We start from the raw sequence: 18,271 nt of genomic DNA on the forward strand, positions 1-18,271 counted from the left end.
GTGTAGGAACCCCTTTTATACAATGCCTATATGTGTGTGGGTGTTCTTTCCTTATGTGAACACCTATCCCTTAGTGGACTAATACTATGGTAATTGCAGGCTGATTCATTAAGGCACTATTAAATGTTTCCTGTATAGCATGCAGGTTCTGTTAGTCCTTGAATCCTTTTGGCAATCCATCGGAATGTAATAATGTTTTGCAAAATTAAAGCTGTCTGTGTATTTCTGTCATGGATATTTTCAGTCATTGCAGTCGTGTTGGTGACTGTGTCCATAAAACATATTTGTAGTAGTGTATTGGGATATACTCTTCATATGTTATGTTCATATTGTTTGGGAGGGGGCGGAATGTGTGATTGCTATGGTCCATGTTATACTCAGATATGACCACTTTGGATGCTGTCTACAGACATGTATGTATGTATATGTATATATATATATATATATATATATATATATATATATATATATATATATATATATTTATATACATATATATATATATATATGTATATATATATATATATATATATATAGATATATATATATATATATATATATATATACATACATATATGGATCTAGGACACTTGCCCGAAAAAGCAAGTGTCCGAATCCATATATACCAATCACAGTTTAATGAAAGTGCTTTAATCGAAAAAGCGCTTCCATTAAACTGTGAAAAAAAAAACACTAATTAAATGTTTTTGCAGGGGTCTTTGCCCCCCTGCACCCCCCCCCACTTAAATATTCTCACTCCAAGGTTGTACTACAGTGGAGTAAAGGAATATTCCTTTGCTCGCACCGCAGTGCGACAGGCACACCACTCACACATACCCGAAATTGCTGCTTTGATGAACAGCAATTTCGGGTATGTGTGAGCGTGAATTTGACTTTCGGTGAAAGTTAAATTAGCGCAAGTGTCTGGGTTCCATTTATATATATATATATATATATATATATATATAGATATATATATATTATTGCATACGTTTATCTGTACCTCCATAGATGTGTAGATGTTTTTAACCTATCTATATATCTACATATATATGTAGACCTGTATATATCAACATGTCTCTATGTATCTCTCTCTCTCTCTCTCTCTATATATATATATATATATATATATATATATATATATATATATATATATATGTATGTATGAGCATACACCTTTAATTGGGTGCATGGCAGGTTGTCCTATTTCAACACATTCCTCCCTTTTGTGCCTTTTGTGTTTTAACCTGTCTGCTTACACAAATGGGATAGGTATATTCCAGGTAGCTTAGTGTTAGGTTACTCTGAAGATGGAGTATATGGTTGGGGGTTCTACTCCTGGAAGGTATTATTATTTTACCTCTCAGAGTAGACACTGGTAGGGAAAGTGTGAATAACACACATTTATGTGGTTGTAAGCAGGTTTGCCCATGGTCTGCACGACGTTAAGCAAATGTTAAACCTGTGAAGTGCTTCTCCGTTTATCATGTTTCAGCACCGCTTACCATCATGTAAACCCATGGAAACCCGCTTACAACTGCTTAAGAGTGCTTTAATCCACCTGCATCCAACAGCCCTTATTCTGGCTTTCAAAATAACCTAACAGCCCTTGCAGGTCTTGAACCCGGGACCATGAACACCACAGTCACTGACTTTACCACTAAGGCATCTGAGATACGTATAAATGTTATGGTATTTAGAATATACATTGTACTACAGACATTCCTCACTACTGAAAACAAATGTGACAGTCAGTTGGTGTACATAGGTTCATAGGTTCATATTAGGCTATCTGCCCTGGGGCAATTATAAGCCTAGCCCGATTCTGTATGGCTTACGCCACCCCTTGATTTGAGTATACTGTGCCCTTTTTAAGGTTTAGTTTACTGTGCCTCTGTCTAATAGTGACACGGGAGTAATCCCTTTGACAAACCTACGATCCCCCATCCACCTATCGAGATTCTTCTTGAAGAGATTCAGTGAGGTGCTCTGCCTCACATGAACTGGAATTCTATTCCAGAGCGAAGGGAGCCTCTGGGTTATGAACCTGTCCCTCCAGCAAGTTCTATTTATTTCTGTGCTGAGGTTCAAGTCCCTCAGTGTGGCTCTAAGGGATTTAGATTTACTGAGGCGGAGCATGTCCATTAATTCTGGATTTGACATAGCTTTGTATGTCAGGCATAGATCGCCTCGAAGTAGCCGGTATGCAACTGAGTAGAGCTGGAGTTTTTTTAACCGAGCAGCATATGGCATCTGTTTGAGACCCTTGACCCTCTTGGTGAGATACTTTTGGGGTCTTTCTAATTGCTGCAGGTGTCGGGTAAGGTACATCCCAAAAGGGGCATTGTATTCTATGATGGGACTGATGAGGGATGAATAAAGGGGCATGATTACCTCTCTTGATCTAGATGTGAAACCCTTCGTGATGAGGTGGGCTATGTAGAAGGTCTTTCTAACCACTTTGGCAATGTGGTTTTCAAAGGAGAGATTGCTATCAACTTGGGTCCCCAGGTCCCTAATAACTTTCTCTGTACTTAATGGGTTTCTGCCTATGTGGTAATTTGTGGGCACACTGTTTTTGCCAAAGGGTATGACTATACATTTTTTGGCATTTAGCTTTAAACCATGGCGCTGGCACCAGTTATCTGTCTCTGTGAGACCTTTTTGAAGGATGTTTGTGTCAGCTGGAGAGTTGATTATGGCGTCCAGTTTGCAGTCGTCTGCGAACTTGGTGAGCCATAGTCCTCCCACGTTTGCCTGTACCTCGGAAAAGTATATATCGAACAAGAGTGGTCCCAGGACAGAACCCTGTGGGACTCCACTTGTGACCGGTTTTGAGTCTGACATGGCTCCAGCAACTCTCACTCTGTGGGTTCTGTCTTTGAGCCAGTTTGCGACCCATCTTGTGACATAGGGGTTTATATTTAAGCTGGATAGCTTATCTATGATGCCTGAGTGGGGTATTGTGTCAAATGCCTTTGCAAGGTCCATATAGGCTGTGTGGACTACCTTCCCTTCATCTATGGCTTTGGTGACTGTTTCAAAGAAGTCAACCAGGTTCAAAAGGCAGGATCCGCCCTTGACAAAGCCGAACTGGGTAGGATCTAGTGTCTGTAGGTCCCCAATGTCTTTGTTTATGAGCTCCATGATGATCCTCTCCATAGCCTTGCAGACTAAGCTAGTCAGGCTTATGGGGCGATGGTTTCCAGGGTCCATAGAGGCTCCACCTTTGTGGAGTGGGACCACTGTTGCTGTACGCCATTCTGTGGGTACATATCCTGTAGTGTGGCTGAGATTGTATAGCTGTTTTATTTGCGGGATTAGTTCCTCTTGGAGTTCATGTAGGACACAACATGGGACGCCATCTGGTCCCATGGAAGCAGTGTTTTTTGCTTTGGAGAGGGCAGCCTTCACCTGGGTATCAGAGATGTTTGGGAGGCAGCCCTCTGCTGGGATACATACTTGCTCTTTTGGTGGGGAGGGGGTGGAGAAGTTTGCACTGAACCTGTCTGCCAGGATTTTGGCGATGTCTGTGGGTTCAGTGTATTTTTTGTTGTTTAGAATCAACTCAGAACAAGTCTGGGAGTTGCATCCCAGGTTTCTAACATAACTGAAAAAAGCCTTATGATTGTCTTTGGTATCCTGTGCAATTTTACTCTCGAAGCTGGCCTTGGAGGATTTTATGAGGGATTGTAATTTTTTGCTAGTACTGATCAGAGATGCCTTCCCTATTAGGGATTTTGCTCTATCATGTAGTAGCTTCCTCCTTCTGTTGTACAGTTTATTTATGGCAGGGGTCCACCAGACTGGACGCCTGCCTTTGGATGATTGGGTCTTGGTTTTGTTTGGGATAGCATGATCCATGCATTCCTGGTAATGTCTGTAGAATGCATTTATATAGGATTCTGCAGTTTGGGCCGTAGTTTCCACTGGCCCTGGGGCCTTGAAGGATTCCACTTCGGTTTTGAGAAGTGAGAAGTTCACTTTTGAGAAGTTTTTCACTGCAGTTTTCTGGGCTGGGGGTGGGATCGGGATGTGGACATCCAGTGAAATTAATTTATGGTCTGATCTTACCAATGAGGGATATACTTCTGGTGTGGAGCATAGAGTCCCCATGTTGGTAATGATCAGGTCTAGTATGTTGTCCCCTCTTGTGGGAGTGGTGACTAGTTGTTCCATAGCATTTGAGTTTATAATTTCCAGGAACCTTTGGGCTATGGTGCTGGGGCTTGAGTAGTGCTCCCAGTCAATGTTTGGGTAGTTGAAGTTGCCCAATATAATGGTGTTCGGAGAGATCTTCATGTTCTCCAATGTTTTCAGGAAAGCCAAGTGGGATTCCTGACTTTGAGAGGGTGGTCTGTAGGATGCTATAAACTGAAAAGCAGTCTTGCCCACTGTTAGTTGCACATGGATGGTCTCCGATACTTCGTGTAATGCCACTAACCTGGAGTTGTGGATATCCTTGATAAATATGGAAACTCCCCCTCCTTTTGTGGTTCGGTCCGGGTTTTGGGGTGAAAAGCATGATATGAGGTATAGCCTGGTAGTGCTGGGGTGCTCCCTGGAGCCTTGAACTATGTTTCTGTCACTGCACAGATATCGATGTTCTCCATACTGAGGAGAGCTTCGAGTGCGTGCATCTTGAGGTTAAGACTTCTGGCGTTTAGCAGCATTACCCTTAGTTTCTTATTCCTTGTGAGTCTATGGGGGTGGGTTTGACTTTTGAGCCTTGCCTAAAAAAGGCACTATGGGGGTGGCAAGAGCCTTTGCCAATATCCGAAAGCCCAGTGGTGACAGGTACAAGCCATCCCTAGTGAAGCAACGTGGCTTGTCGAGCATGTCATCCCAGGCTGACAGACACTGGAACCCCTTTGAATGACACCAAAATTTTAGCCAATTGTTAAAATTGATAATTTTGTCTTTGTACTGTGGCATCATTCTAGGTGAGGGTAAGATGCTGCTCAAGGTCAGGGTCATACCAGCCTGGGCTACATGATCAGAGAGCTCCTCTATGTCTCTTTTCATGTAGTCCAGGGAGGTACGTCTCAGGTCATTCACACCAGCATGTACAATGACTGAGTCATATTTGTATTTGCTTTGGAGTGACCTGAGTGTTTGCGTTATGTGGTGGATCCTAGCACCCGACAGGCAGCTCACCGTGACCTTCTCTTTATTCAGCCTGGTGAGCGGGACGTCAGTGTGTCTGACAATAGAGTCACCTATTACAAGAGCATCAGGTGTGTTATTCAGCCTTAAGGGCTGTGGCTGCTTGGCACACTGACTTTGTGGGCTATGTGTTGTGCACGTTTTGTTTTGAGGTAGCGTTTGCTTGGATGTCTGCTTTGGAGGTCTCTGTTGCTTAGGTAGATTTTTATTTAGAGCTTCCAAGTATGTTTTTGTGTATTTATGTGTTTGGTTCGCTGATGTGGTTGGACTATGTGATACTGGAATTGTGTTGTGTGAGGTTACCTTCTCCTCCTGACTGGTTACACCAGTTTTGAGATGAGATAGCTCAGCCTCCAGTTTGGCTAAATAGTTGCATCTCTCACATATATTTGAACCTGTTTGGAGGAGGAGAGGGTTGTCCGTGTACATGAGACAGTTGTAACATTGCCTCAAAATTCCCAGATTCACCAGCTGGACTGGAGAGGAAACCATTGACTAACCTTTGGACATGCTAGAGTGATATAGGGAAACTGAATTTAAGATGGACCAATAGAGGACAGGGTAATTGTAGAGAGTATAAGAGTAAGTAGTGCTTATGGTTTAATAGTGCTAACTTGTAGGATTACTTAATTGGACCAGTGAAGGGCCTTAGAATGAGAATATGGTGTTTAAATTGAGAGAGCAGTTCTAAGGGAAAAAGTGAAGAGCAGACTTTGTGGAGCCAGGAATAGTTTAAACCCAATTAGGCGGCACTGCCCGCTGTTGCGCTATGCACAAAAATGCGCAAAACCGCGCAAAAGAGGGTTTTAAGAGAGGAAGATGAAGGAGTTTTGGAATTGACCCAAAATGGCCAATAAAACTATAGTTTCAAGTCAGTAACCACTCCCACAGGGGCAGGCAGGCTGCTCAATGTTTTTCACTGCCACTGATCAACAGAGAGACTTCCCTCTAACCCAAGCAAAAAATGTTCTCACAGAAACTTACAAACAGTTCAAGAACAGCAAGCCTGTAACTAAACTTTTTTAAATCTCAGAAAAGTGGGAAGATGTTCATATGTTTGTGAAATTAGGTGTTGCAATGTGACATGACAGGGTGTATTATGAATAAGAAAGGTTCTTGCTTTGTGTCCTTTTTATATTGTCACCATACTCCATGAATGCCCCTCCAGTTCACTTATTGGACATCCGACCCAGGCCCTCCTTGATAAATGATTGCATTACCCATCATTCCTCCCCCACCCCAATTTTCACATACACAACAATCACCTCTTTTATGGTGAATTAGGTTAACATTAATTGTTATAATGAGTTTTGTGTACACTCCAATTCCTTTGGAGTGCTTCTGTGTCATGAAGTGTGTTCATAGATGTTCATTTATATGGCTATTAATGTAACTATAATATATATATATATATATATATACATATACATATTTGTATTAGTTTGTAACAGTAATACATATGTAGACTGGAATGTGTTGGTTCACAAACTACAGTGCATTACAATGTACTGTACATATGTACACAAAGTGACTGTCCCGTTTGTGAGCATTACAGTGACATGCATATGGTATAAGGTGTAGTCTCAAGACCATGACACATGTATACACACAATGGCTTAGTGGTAAGTCCCATGACTATAGTGTGCATGGTTCAAGGTTTGACACCTGCAATGCTTTTCAAATGATTTTTACTGCAGAATAAGGCTCATTTAAGTAGTTGTAAGCATTTTTTAAAAGTGTTTGTGTGAGATTATAGCAGCGGTTAAACACAGTTAAACAAACTTTGTAATGTATAACCTGTGCACTCAAACATGGCCACATCCGCTAACTACTCAGGATATATATATATATATGTCAGTGAAGTAACATCTCACTATGTGCTGACATAACATTACATTCTCTGTTGACTGTACTCTCCTGCACACATGGGTTTATATGGGTGATTTGAATGTTTATTATACAGACGGTTACTACCTATATATGCAAGCTGTGGTTAAGGTATACTTTTGCACATGATAAACATCCCTGCATTTATTGGGATTGTAACCTCGAATGCACAGATACTATGCAGATGCTGTAACCATTACACTGTTGATATTAACGTTGCTTCCGCCTATTTCCTATTTAGATGGTTTCTATGTGTAAGCTAGGCTAAGCAAAGGGCGGAGGCCCCCAAACTCACTGAGCTTCATGTACTCATGACATAACAACATATAACAAATGTACTGTGAGGCAATACATTACATTCCTAACTACATTAGGCATAGCCCCTCACTGACACACTTCAAGGGAAACCTTGTTGTGTGAATGGGTAACAGGCTATACACCCCTGGGATCATGTGTCCCAGAACCATACAGCCAGGAGGTGGGGGAGCCTGTCCAGTCTGATAACTGCAAGACCTGTTAGGGGAATTGAATGGTGTTGAATTGTCACATTAACATGCTCTCTTTAGATCACTAAGTGCCCCTATCACCCTCCACAACCCCAGTCTTCAACAGCTTCCATCAACTCTGCCTGGAATTGCTTCATTGGCTATGCTTGACAGAGGCTCAGTTACTTCATCAATGGTGCAGAGAAAGTCAACACACTGTAGCTATGCTTCTAATTGCCCTTGGGCAGATAGGTAGTAGGCTTTCTGTGAACCTCTAACATGCAGGCCATCACAGCCATAATATTTGAATAAAACAGACCTTTAGATCACAATATACAGTGAGAAATCACCATGTAGTCAGGAAATAGTTAAGTACAGCAAGAACATACAGAACACTGATACTTAGTCACTCCAAAAGCCTATCTTGGAAGCTAGAAGACTTGTATAAGTTTAAGGCTTTATATTGCTTACCAGTAGGTTACCTACAGGGGAGATGAAAACAAGCAAAGATGGGGAACATGCATGCAATGATACCATAACGGCCTATCTGTCAGCCTTAGGCTTTGGAATACTGGCCAAGGCTGTTGGCGCCCCCATGGTGCCTTATTTAGGAGAGTCTCGTAGGTAAATACCAGCTCCTTAAACATCACAATAGCAGATTCAATGAGGGTTATGCTACTCAACACCAGGGGTTGTGATCACAACATGCCTGCACTCACAGCACTCCTCGGGATGGACAACATCAACATCTGTGCAGTAACTGACATCTGTCTTAAGGCTCCTGAAAGCACACCAGCAAAACCAGACTACAACCCATACCACACATTTCAGCCACAGAACATGGACTGACAGACATGGAAGGGCTGTATCCATATTCATCAGGGATACCTACACCTCCAGGTTAGTGGGGCAGCATGATACCTCTAAGATCATCCATGTGCAGCTAAAATCAGCCACAACTGCAATGTAAACTGTAGCCTGCTACGGATCACCCTCCATGACCCAGGACCTCCACTCCACCTACCTGGAGACAGTGGAGAACATGACAGTCCTAAACCACACCCTGGCATTGGTCGATGTCAACTACCATACCATTAACTGGGAAACTTACTCTGGTACTCACTTCCAGGCCCAGCTCTTCCTGGAATTTATCACCTCATATGCTCTGTATCAGGTGGTAACCTCCATTTTTGGGGTGGAAACTACTAGAAGTGGTCATCACCAACATGGGCAACAGGTGCACCACAGCGGAGGTTAACCAGTCACTGGTTAAATCTAACCATGAACTATTCACTGTTTCCACACCCAAGCATCTCCCTCACCCATGGATACCACAGGGTATACCTTTCCTACAGCTAAATTTACACTACTAGTGACAGGGGTGGGGGGTTTCACAGCCCCCACACTAAGGGGAAACACTGTTTAAGATACAGACAGATTTGCAAATGCAGTCTGTAAGCACCTACAAAGATGAATCTATCATGCCATCACTTGTAAACCAAGACTCACTCCTCCTAGACAAGGACACTGGTCTGGTGGACCTCTGCAATAAACAGGCTATACTACAGAAGTAGGACAGTGTTCTAGACACACAGCAAATCCCACGAAGGGCAGACATCCATGTCCACTATTAGTATGATACGTAGGTCCCTCATGACATCATCCAAGGCTAACAACAGCGGGAGAATACGCAAGGATTCGAAAGATAACCACAAAGCCTTCTTTGGCTATGTCAAGAATCTATGTGCTGACACACAGATTTGCACTGTGCTGGTGAAATATAGCACAAAATATGCTGACCCTACTGATATCGCCAACATCCTTGCAGATACATTCAGTGCATACTTCACCCCCTAAAGAGCCCAAAACACTACCCGAAAGGTACAGATTCCACACATCAGAGACCCACAGGTGGAAATGGCCCTCTCTAACAGCAGAATACAGCATCAATGGAGGCAGATGCTGTCATAGACTGCATCTTGCAAACTGTACAAGACAACCTGCCCGCCACCTAATTAAGCTTTCCTACCTCAGCCTCTCCACAGGCTACATGCCCATACAATGGCGTGTGGCAATGGTTATCACACTCCATCAAGGTGGAATCACAACTGACCATGGTAACTACCACCCCATCAGCCTGATTTGGCTCGTCTGCAATGGTATGGTTTGCATCCTCATGGCACTCATTAACAAAGTCATTGGTAACCTCCGAACACATGACCCAACCCAGGTCAGCTTGATTGAGTGCAGTTCATGCCTACTGAACCTGTTTGATGTCTTACATAGAGTCACCAAGACATTAGATGATGGGGGAGGTGGTTCACACATACTACCTGGATCTCGCCAAGGCTTTTGACACCATGCCCCATTCAGGTATTATTGATAAATACACCAGCCTGTACATACACCCATACATCACAGGTTGGGCTGCCAACGGGCTTACACACAGAACCCACATGGTACGACTAGCGGTCTCCAGGTCCAACTCTTGACCAGTCATGAATGGTGTCCGACAGGACTCAGTCCTGGGTGCCCTACTGTTTGGCATATACATCTCAGAGGTATAGGCAAACACAGGTGGACTATGGCAAGCCATGTTTGGCAATGACTTCAAACTGGGAGCCATGACTGATAGTCCAGCTGACACAGACATCCCTCAAGGGGCCTCACAGAGAACATCACAGGGTGCCAACTACATGGCCTCCAGCCAAGTGCCACTAACTGCATGGTCATTCCATTGTTGAATTGGCACATACATATTAACACATATGTGGCAGCCACTTTAATACAGACGAGGTAATGGGGTATCTGGGGACTAAGGTAGATAGTGATCTCCCCTTTGACAATCATATCTCCACAGTAGTTAGGACCCCCTTCTATGTAGGCTATCTGATTACTAAAGGATTCCCATCTAGACATACTGGGGGTATAGTACCCCTTTACTCATCACTCATCAGTCCCATCATAGGGTATAATAACCCATGTGGAATGTACCTCAGAAGCCATTTCCAGCAGATGAGGGGTCCACAAATGTACCTCGTCAAGGGCAATACTGGCCTCCAACATATGGCCTATGCAGCCAGACTGAATAAACTCCTGCTTTACTGAGTGGCATCTTGTTTACCCAGGCTTGATGGATATGCTCCACCTATGGGAATCCATGTCACGGTGAGCCACACACTGTAGTGAGCTGAACCTTGCCACAACAATAACTGTAAGATGCTGGAGGGACAGCTTCCTGTCTCAGACACTCCTCATACTTTGGGACAGCATCCCTACACTAGCACTCTGCAAGAGAAATCTTGAGGAGTGGATGGGGAACAGTAGATGCACCCCAGGGATCCTGCCATTGGCTCTGCTCCACAGAGGGACAGTTAATGAATCAATGGGGTGGCAAAAGCTGACACATTTTGGCTGGGCTTATGAATGGCCTCTGGCAGTTGGCTATGAACCTACCTATGATTCTATACATACAGTATCTGCATATGCTGACAGCTTAATTTACTATTCAGGTATTGACTTACCTTGTGCCAATGGTAATTGTGTGTGCAATAGTTGAGGGCTGCCTATGTTGGATGCACACAGTAGACTGCCTATGCATGACAATTTACAGGTAGTCTTATGTGTGTGCCATCCATTTTTACTGTGTGTGCAGGTGGAGAATGGTGTCAGTCCCTATGTGCCTACACTGTCAGTGTGTGTGCTATTAATTCCCTCTTTGCCAAGGCATGGGCATACTGGGCACATCTCCATCTGCCTACTGGGGCTGGCTCAGGGTGTTCATGGTCTGAGTGCCTCTGTGCCTGTGGGGCCCTTGGCAATGGTGGTGGGTTGTGAGGGCCTTCACCATTCTGTCCCTGCTGCAGCTGTTTCCACAGGACCATATTGTGTAGCACGGCACACACTATGAAGATGTGGGCACATGGTCCTGGAGAGTACTGCAAGGCTCCACCAGATATGTCCAAGCAATGGAACCGTGATTTCAGCATCTCAAACACATGCTCTATGATGATTCTGATTATGGCATTCCTGCATGGGTGTGTGTGTATCTCTGATGGGAGTCATCATCCACGGTTCCAGTGCATAGCCAGCATCCCCCACCAGGTGGCCATTTGGGATGTCCCCCTGGCATATAACTGATACAGCTGCGTGGCATGTCAGATGTGGGAGTCGTGATAGCTTCTAGGGCTGCCAGCACACACATCCATGATAATGGCCTGGGCATTGCACATGACCTGGCAGTTGATGGAGGGGTATCCCTTGCGGTTTATGTAGCACCTACCCTGCTCACTAGGTGGTGACTTGATGTGTATGTGCATGCAGTTTATTGTACCCAGTACCTCTGGGTATTCTGCCACATGGTGGAAGAGACGCATATTGCTGGCCATCTCCTCCTGCGTTCGGGCGAAGTATATGTGCTCATTGGCATGTGGTAACATGGCATCCAGGAAATGGTGTAGTACCCTGGATGCTGATGCCTGTGAAATCCCCATGATATCTCCAGTTGGTCTCTGAAAGGTACCTGAAGCTAGTATTCTCAGGCTTACACATACCTTTGTATCTGCTGGGATGGATTCCCCTCTGTTTGTTCTGGCTCTGATGCGTGGTCAGCACAGCTCCACAAGTTGCTGTAGGATGTCCCTGTCCACCCTGTAATGCTCTACTATCTCCAGATCATGTAGCCCCTGGTAGGTTACCCTGGGTCTGAGCACTCTCCTCCTCCTCTGATTCCTGAGGTGGTCGTGTGCATCATCCTCCACACCACCTTCAGTCTCCAACACATGCTGGTGTTCCAAAGCTATGGCAGCCCCTAACATGTACATAATAAAAGTTCCCCGTCTCTATACACCACTGGTGCAGAGTGTATGGGAATACACAAATGTGTGTGAGGTGCTTTCACACTTTATAGTATTGTGCTATGGATGCTGCTGATGTCAGTGGGTGTTTATGAGCTATTCCAACTGCAGTGTGTCTTAATTATGGGTTTTGCAATGAGTACTGCAAGTGTGGGGCCTTTACTGTGGAAATCTACTTGCCTGCCTTGATTAATTTGTTGCCCTTTAATTCACTTTTAGACCTGGATCCCCTCCCATTATCAGGCATGCATCCACCTGCCATCTTTCTTGTTTTGTATTTTCCCTACCCAGTCATGGCAAAATGTACCTTGTAGCTGATATACTGCATATCGGCTTTGTTCTGCTTTGACACTTTACTGTTTTATTTGCAGTACAGCCCCCTCCCCCTCCCTGTTCTGCAGGTAGCTGCTTGCGGCCTTGTTAGCTGTTGTCAATGGCCTACTGTAGGCTCCTAGGTGTTAATTAGTCATTTGTACTCCAATTTCACTGCTGCAGCATTTCCTTATTTCTTTCCTATATCCTTCCTGTTTCAGCTGCAGTGCGTGCCACGCATACCCGTTTACCAGGTTTACTTGCGTTTTCATCTCCGTTCACATGCATACTCGGTTACCTTGTATACTCTCAGCTAAGCATAGCTATGGCAAATTGGAAACACCCCTATCCTGCAGTTTTGCCTAGCTAGGGGCAGACCGGTTTAGCAATGCTCCAATGTGCTTACAGCAATGGCGACACGCCCCTCTCTTGATGTCATCTTTATCTCAAGGGCACACCTCAGTATTATAATGCTACACTGTGAGGTGCATCCTTACACCAGCGGGGAATCTGCGATTCACTATTATTCCTCTCATTTGCATGGCATTGCCTACTAATTCCTAGCTACTGTGCATAACACTGTCACTGCCCCTTAGCAACTATTGCGCCATAAGTATGGTGTAGCATGCCTGCCATTGACTATTATGAGGAAATTGTGATATGTGTTTCATTGCGGTTTTATTCTATATTTGTATATATTCCTTGCGATCCCCTTTGTGCGCCGCTGCTCTGCACTTCCACGTTGCGATAGTGCGACTATATATATTAAATGTTAATTTTATATTTTGTACATTTTTTTATGCCAATTGCTATATATTTAGCCATTGGCATATACTAACAATATAATACATGTGTTTGGTCGGCTGTCATGTCTCCGATTTTATGTTTGCAAAAATGTAAACCGTTTTCTACAGTTTACATTTCTGCATGCTTATACTAGGCCTGCACCACTTCCTGAATCGCTACATACCTTAATTTGCATGCTACACTGCTGCACATGGGGTAATTACCATACAAGGCTTGGGAGTTGTGCGAGTGTAGCGTATGCAGGTAGTGCACGTGGAAACAGCTTGTACCTGAATCGCTCGGTGGCCATCTTGGTGTTAGAATGCCACTGCTATGCCTGCACCTGGCGCAAGCTTCATGAATCCCGGGGATAGTGAATACCATGAGCTAAAAACTTTAGAGATGGCATATTGTTTTTTGCAAGACAAGAACAGAAACTGCAAATACTTAAAATAGTGTTTGGAAAGAAATGTCAGCACTTGACATGTGCAATGGCTATTCCCTGGTTTTCTTTTACAAGCCACATAGTCAGAGGAAACACAAACTCAGAAAAAAAAGCTGAAACTTTAAGGATACTTAAAAATCAGACAACTTTTCATAATGACCATTGGTTCTTTAACTTTGTTACTTAATTATGTAAGAGAGTCACATGGTTAATTAATTAATTTTCTTGAGGTATACATTGTCTTTTAAAATGTTTGTACTTGCTTTGATAAAGTTCTATTAAACTGATTGAAAGCACTTAGCTTACAAATGGTTTTGAATGTTGTTCTTTGGAAAGCATTTTTAATACTTAAAGTCTTGTTGGACTGATTTTTTAAGTAACCATAAAGTTTCATCTTTGCTTTTTGAATTTTTATTTCATAAGATTTAAGCATTGCTTCTAGCCTAGTTTGAATTTTTTGTGATTTGTTTTTGATGACATAGTCAGAGGATTTGCATCCCCTACACATGATGAAGCAGAGATATGTTAACCAGCCTCAGTGGCATACCTTTCCTTAGGAGCAATGAACAGCTCTACCATATCAGTTTATAAAAAAGTAGGAGAATCCACTTCCCACACTAAGCCAAAAACATTTTTACCTATCTAAGTGGCATGCATTTCCTGAAGAGCACCAAGCAGTTGCACTGTTTGTTTATAATGGAGTAGGAAGATTCACCTTTACAGTGAACCTGAGCCGTTTTCTTCTACTTCAGTAGTCAATACTTCGTATGTTATACTGAACAGGTCTACTATTTATGCTAATCACAAAGTAGGAGGATTTACTCCCCACAACCCCACAATGAATCTGAGACATCTTCACCTACCTCGGTATCCTGCATTTGCTGAAGAACACCACGCATCTCCATTATCTTTGTTTATGATGGAGTAGGAGGCTCCACATTACATAGTGAACCTCAGCCAGTTTTATCTACCTCAGTAGCTTGCATTTCCTAAGGAGCACCAAACAGCTCTACAATCATTGTTTATGACAGAGAAGTATGATTCTCCCTCCCACATTGAACTAGAGCCTTTTTCATCTACTTCAGTGGTTGCATTTCATAAAGAGAACTTAACAGGTCTACTGTCTCTGTTTATAACTATGTAAGACCTCCCTAATATTTCATATAAGAAATATACAGATGTAAAAATATTCAACCAGCCTGAGAGTAAATCTATTAATACCATATCTCTCGGCTATGCCATATTTGCTGGAAAATCCTAAATTTCATCTTAAAATAACGTGGTGCCATGAAATTCTGAGTTGACCCCTTAAAACATGATTTTTCAGTTACTTTACTTCCCATCATCAGCCATGCATCATAAGCCCACGTCTATGGCTCCATGTCATCACCAGTGTCAGACCTGTTCATGTCACTATTCACAGAACCTTGCAAGATTATGAGGCAAGCCATGAGGGAAACAACCAGTATTTTTACCCAGGTTCCCTGCACCAGACTGCCTTTGGGGGATAACAAACCTAAACAGCAGTGAGGAATCTATTCCAGGATTTGTAATTATAATAAGGTATAAAGTTTATATGCTGGGACACTGGAAAAATGGAGTCCTAAGCAAAATGAAGGTAAGCAACTATTACAGTCTGAGTTAGTGTCTTGATTTAATGTTTGGCTCCTGACAGTTCAGGCAATTACATGTTATTTGTTATTGACATTCTTGCTAAGTTGACTGTGGTGGTTGCTATAAGTGACCTTTACTAAAGCTGCTGGACTGACAGTTTACAGTTTTCCCTTCACATAGACTAGCAGTGCATGATATATTTCTGGAAATATACTATTTTAAGCCAGTTGCTTATCTCTTTAGGTTTTGTTACTACTAGCACACTAAGTATCCTGTGCTCTTTTCCTTTTGAAGAATATGTGAACTCCAGGCATTTCAACCTTTCGAAGCCAAAATATCTGGCAAGTTAGGAGAATGTATGAAAAGAGTGAGACCGGAAATCTAAAGCACAGCAGAATCAAATGCACTAGAGGGTGTGGTGTCTGTTGTCTTTGTTTATTGTAAGTATTGCGAATATTGCTATACAGTTTGTAAACGTCACCTTTTCCCTGCAGCATAGAGACAGCCTGAAAGCCAAAATAATGAGTATATGTTAAAATATGTGCCAGTTAAAAGAATGGTCAACATTGACAGCCAGGAGGTGAGAAAAGGAAGGTGAGGGAAATGCCATTGGTGTGCATGTTTTTCTTCATGTGTGGATATATGAGGAGGACTAGATTTTTAGTAAGGAAAAGTAAGTCTGTGCATAGAGGCCCTCTTCTTTGTTTTGGCCCACATAAAATGATTTATGAGTAGGATTACTTCGCCTTCTTCATTCCTACTTTTTGCTTGGCATTATTGTTTGTACAGCAATCAAAGTGAAGATGTTGTGATAAAATGCTGTTTGTGGCCAGACGTTAAGGGTATATACAAGACTTATAATGTGTTTGAGAACAGGAATGACAAAAAATTCACCTTGAAGGTGAGGCTACAAAACTAAACCTATAGTCTAAAATTTTAGCTGAACGGTGGAGTCCTCCTCTTCCAAGACCCTACAAAACTTAAATATTAAAAACTTAAATCTACAATCACCCTAGACAAGAATCAAAACTGAAAGGCAGCACACCACTGCCTGGATGAAACATTAAACTGCACATTGTCTTTCACTTCCTATTGTCATTGTGAGATCCAAAACTGCACCACAATTATGAAGAGTAAACAGAATTAAAAGATATACAATGAACATCAAAACTCTCTGTACTCATTGTAAAACACTTTTGCAGCAGCACAAACCCACCTGCACCCTCATACCCCACTGCATACATATACTAACTGTAAAATCATTGTACCTCATAATAAGAGGAATATTCTGAGGTTCAGTGGAATTATTGGCTTAGGGAGTGATAGGGGACCAGTAATAAATAAATACTGCATATTTATGAATAACAGAGGATATCTCACAAAACATGCAGCTTATGGTGATTATTCTGCATTAGTGTGATCTGTCTCACAGTAAAATATGCTTAGATTGTGAATCATTTGCCATTTTCAATGTATTAAACTTGTGTTTCTGCATGTGGTATACCATAATCCTACAGGGAGTGGGAATAGCTATCCTATTTGGTATGCAAATTTAAGTTATTTAGGCGCCCAGAATTTTTTTGGCTGAATGCACTTAATTTTCAAGAACCATTGTTCAGATTTTCATTGTCAGCAGATTGAGGGTTACATTTAGCACTACAGCACAGATGCATAAAGTTCCTGTTTGCTCTGTCCAGTGTTAACATATCTTTCATCTTCTGAGGTCAGCTGATTAGCATGCAACTCAGTCCACAATCTACCTCACTCTGGTCTGCTCAGCTTGGACCTGGGTCCCAAGCCTGGACTTAGAATTTTTACATTGTGGAAAAAAATAGCTAACCATTGTTTGGGGCTATTTTAACTACATATTTCATGTATACAGAAATAGCCGGCTGTGTCACATATATACACTAACCCTAAATCCAACTATAAGAAAGGATCCAACAAGCTTTGCAATGAGCATACTCTGGCTTCTGCATCTGTCCTATGTCACACTTATGTTTCCCCATCACCTTTAACAGTTATAGTAATTTAACATTTCTAGCAATAGGCAATGATTTAATTATCCCCTTTCTATCCATTATATAAACAGCTGAATAACACACTGCATTCAATCTGAGATCCCAAATCTTACTGCCTGCATATCTGTTACAAGCCCCGTGGTAAGACTGATGGGTTTATGAGATGTTAACACATGTGCTTGGCTATAGTTTCTATACTGACTTCTGTGGAAATATTGTGTGCTATAAATGCTCTAATTATAAACCTTATTTTATTATCTGTGTTTTACAAACCATATTCAATCCTTTTTTGTTGATGAAATGTTTGTCTCACTATCACAAGGTGCCTACTTGTGTGCTGCTTTTGATACATTGTAAATAGTTGTATGTACTGTATGAAAGTTCCTGGTGTCTTCAGCTTTAAATTCAATTGTAATTAAGGATCCAGTAGGAATGACTTTGACCCCACTGTATTTCATGACTCTGTTCATTGCTATACTCGTGCAGCCATACCAGTGTTAAACATATACATAAAGTCAACTTGTAACTTGATGGTCAAAACTTTACTTCCCAATGCATCAATGAACAGGCAATAAACTAAACTGCATAAACTCACAAAGATGCATACAAAACTAAACTTGTAGATTAGAATTTCATCTGAATAGTGGAGAACAATATTTTAAATGCTCTATAAAAATAAATACTAGAAACTCTACAAAC

Source organism: Protopterus annectens, chromosome 7.part0 (genome assembly GCF_019279795.1).
Source record: "Protopterus annectens isolate FY-2018-M chromosome 7.part0, PAN1.0, whole genome shotgun sequence".
NCBI lineage: Eukaryota > Metazoa > Chordata > Ceratodontiformes > Protopteridae > Protopterus > Protopterus annectens.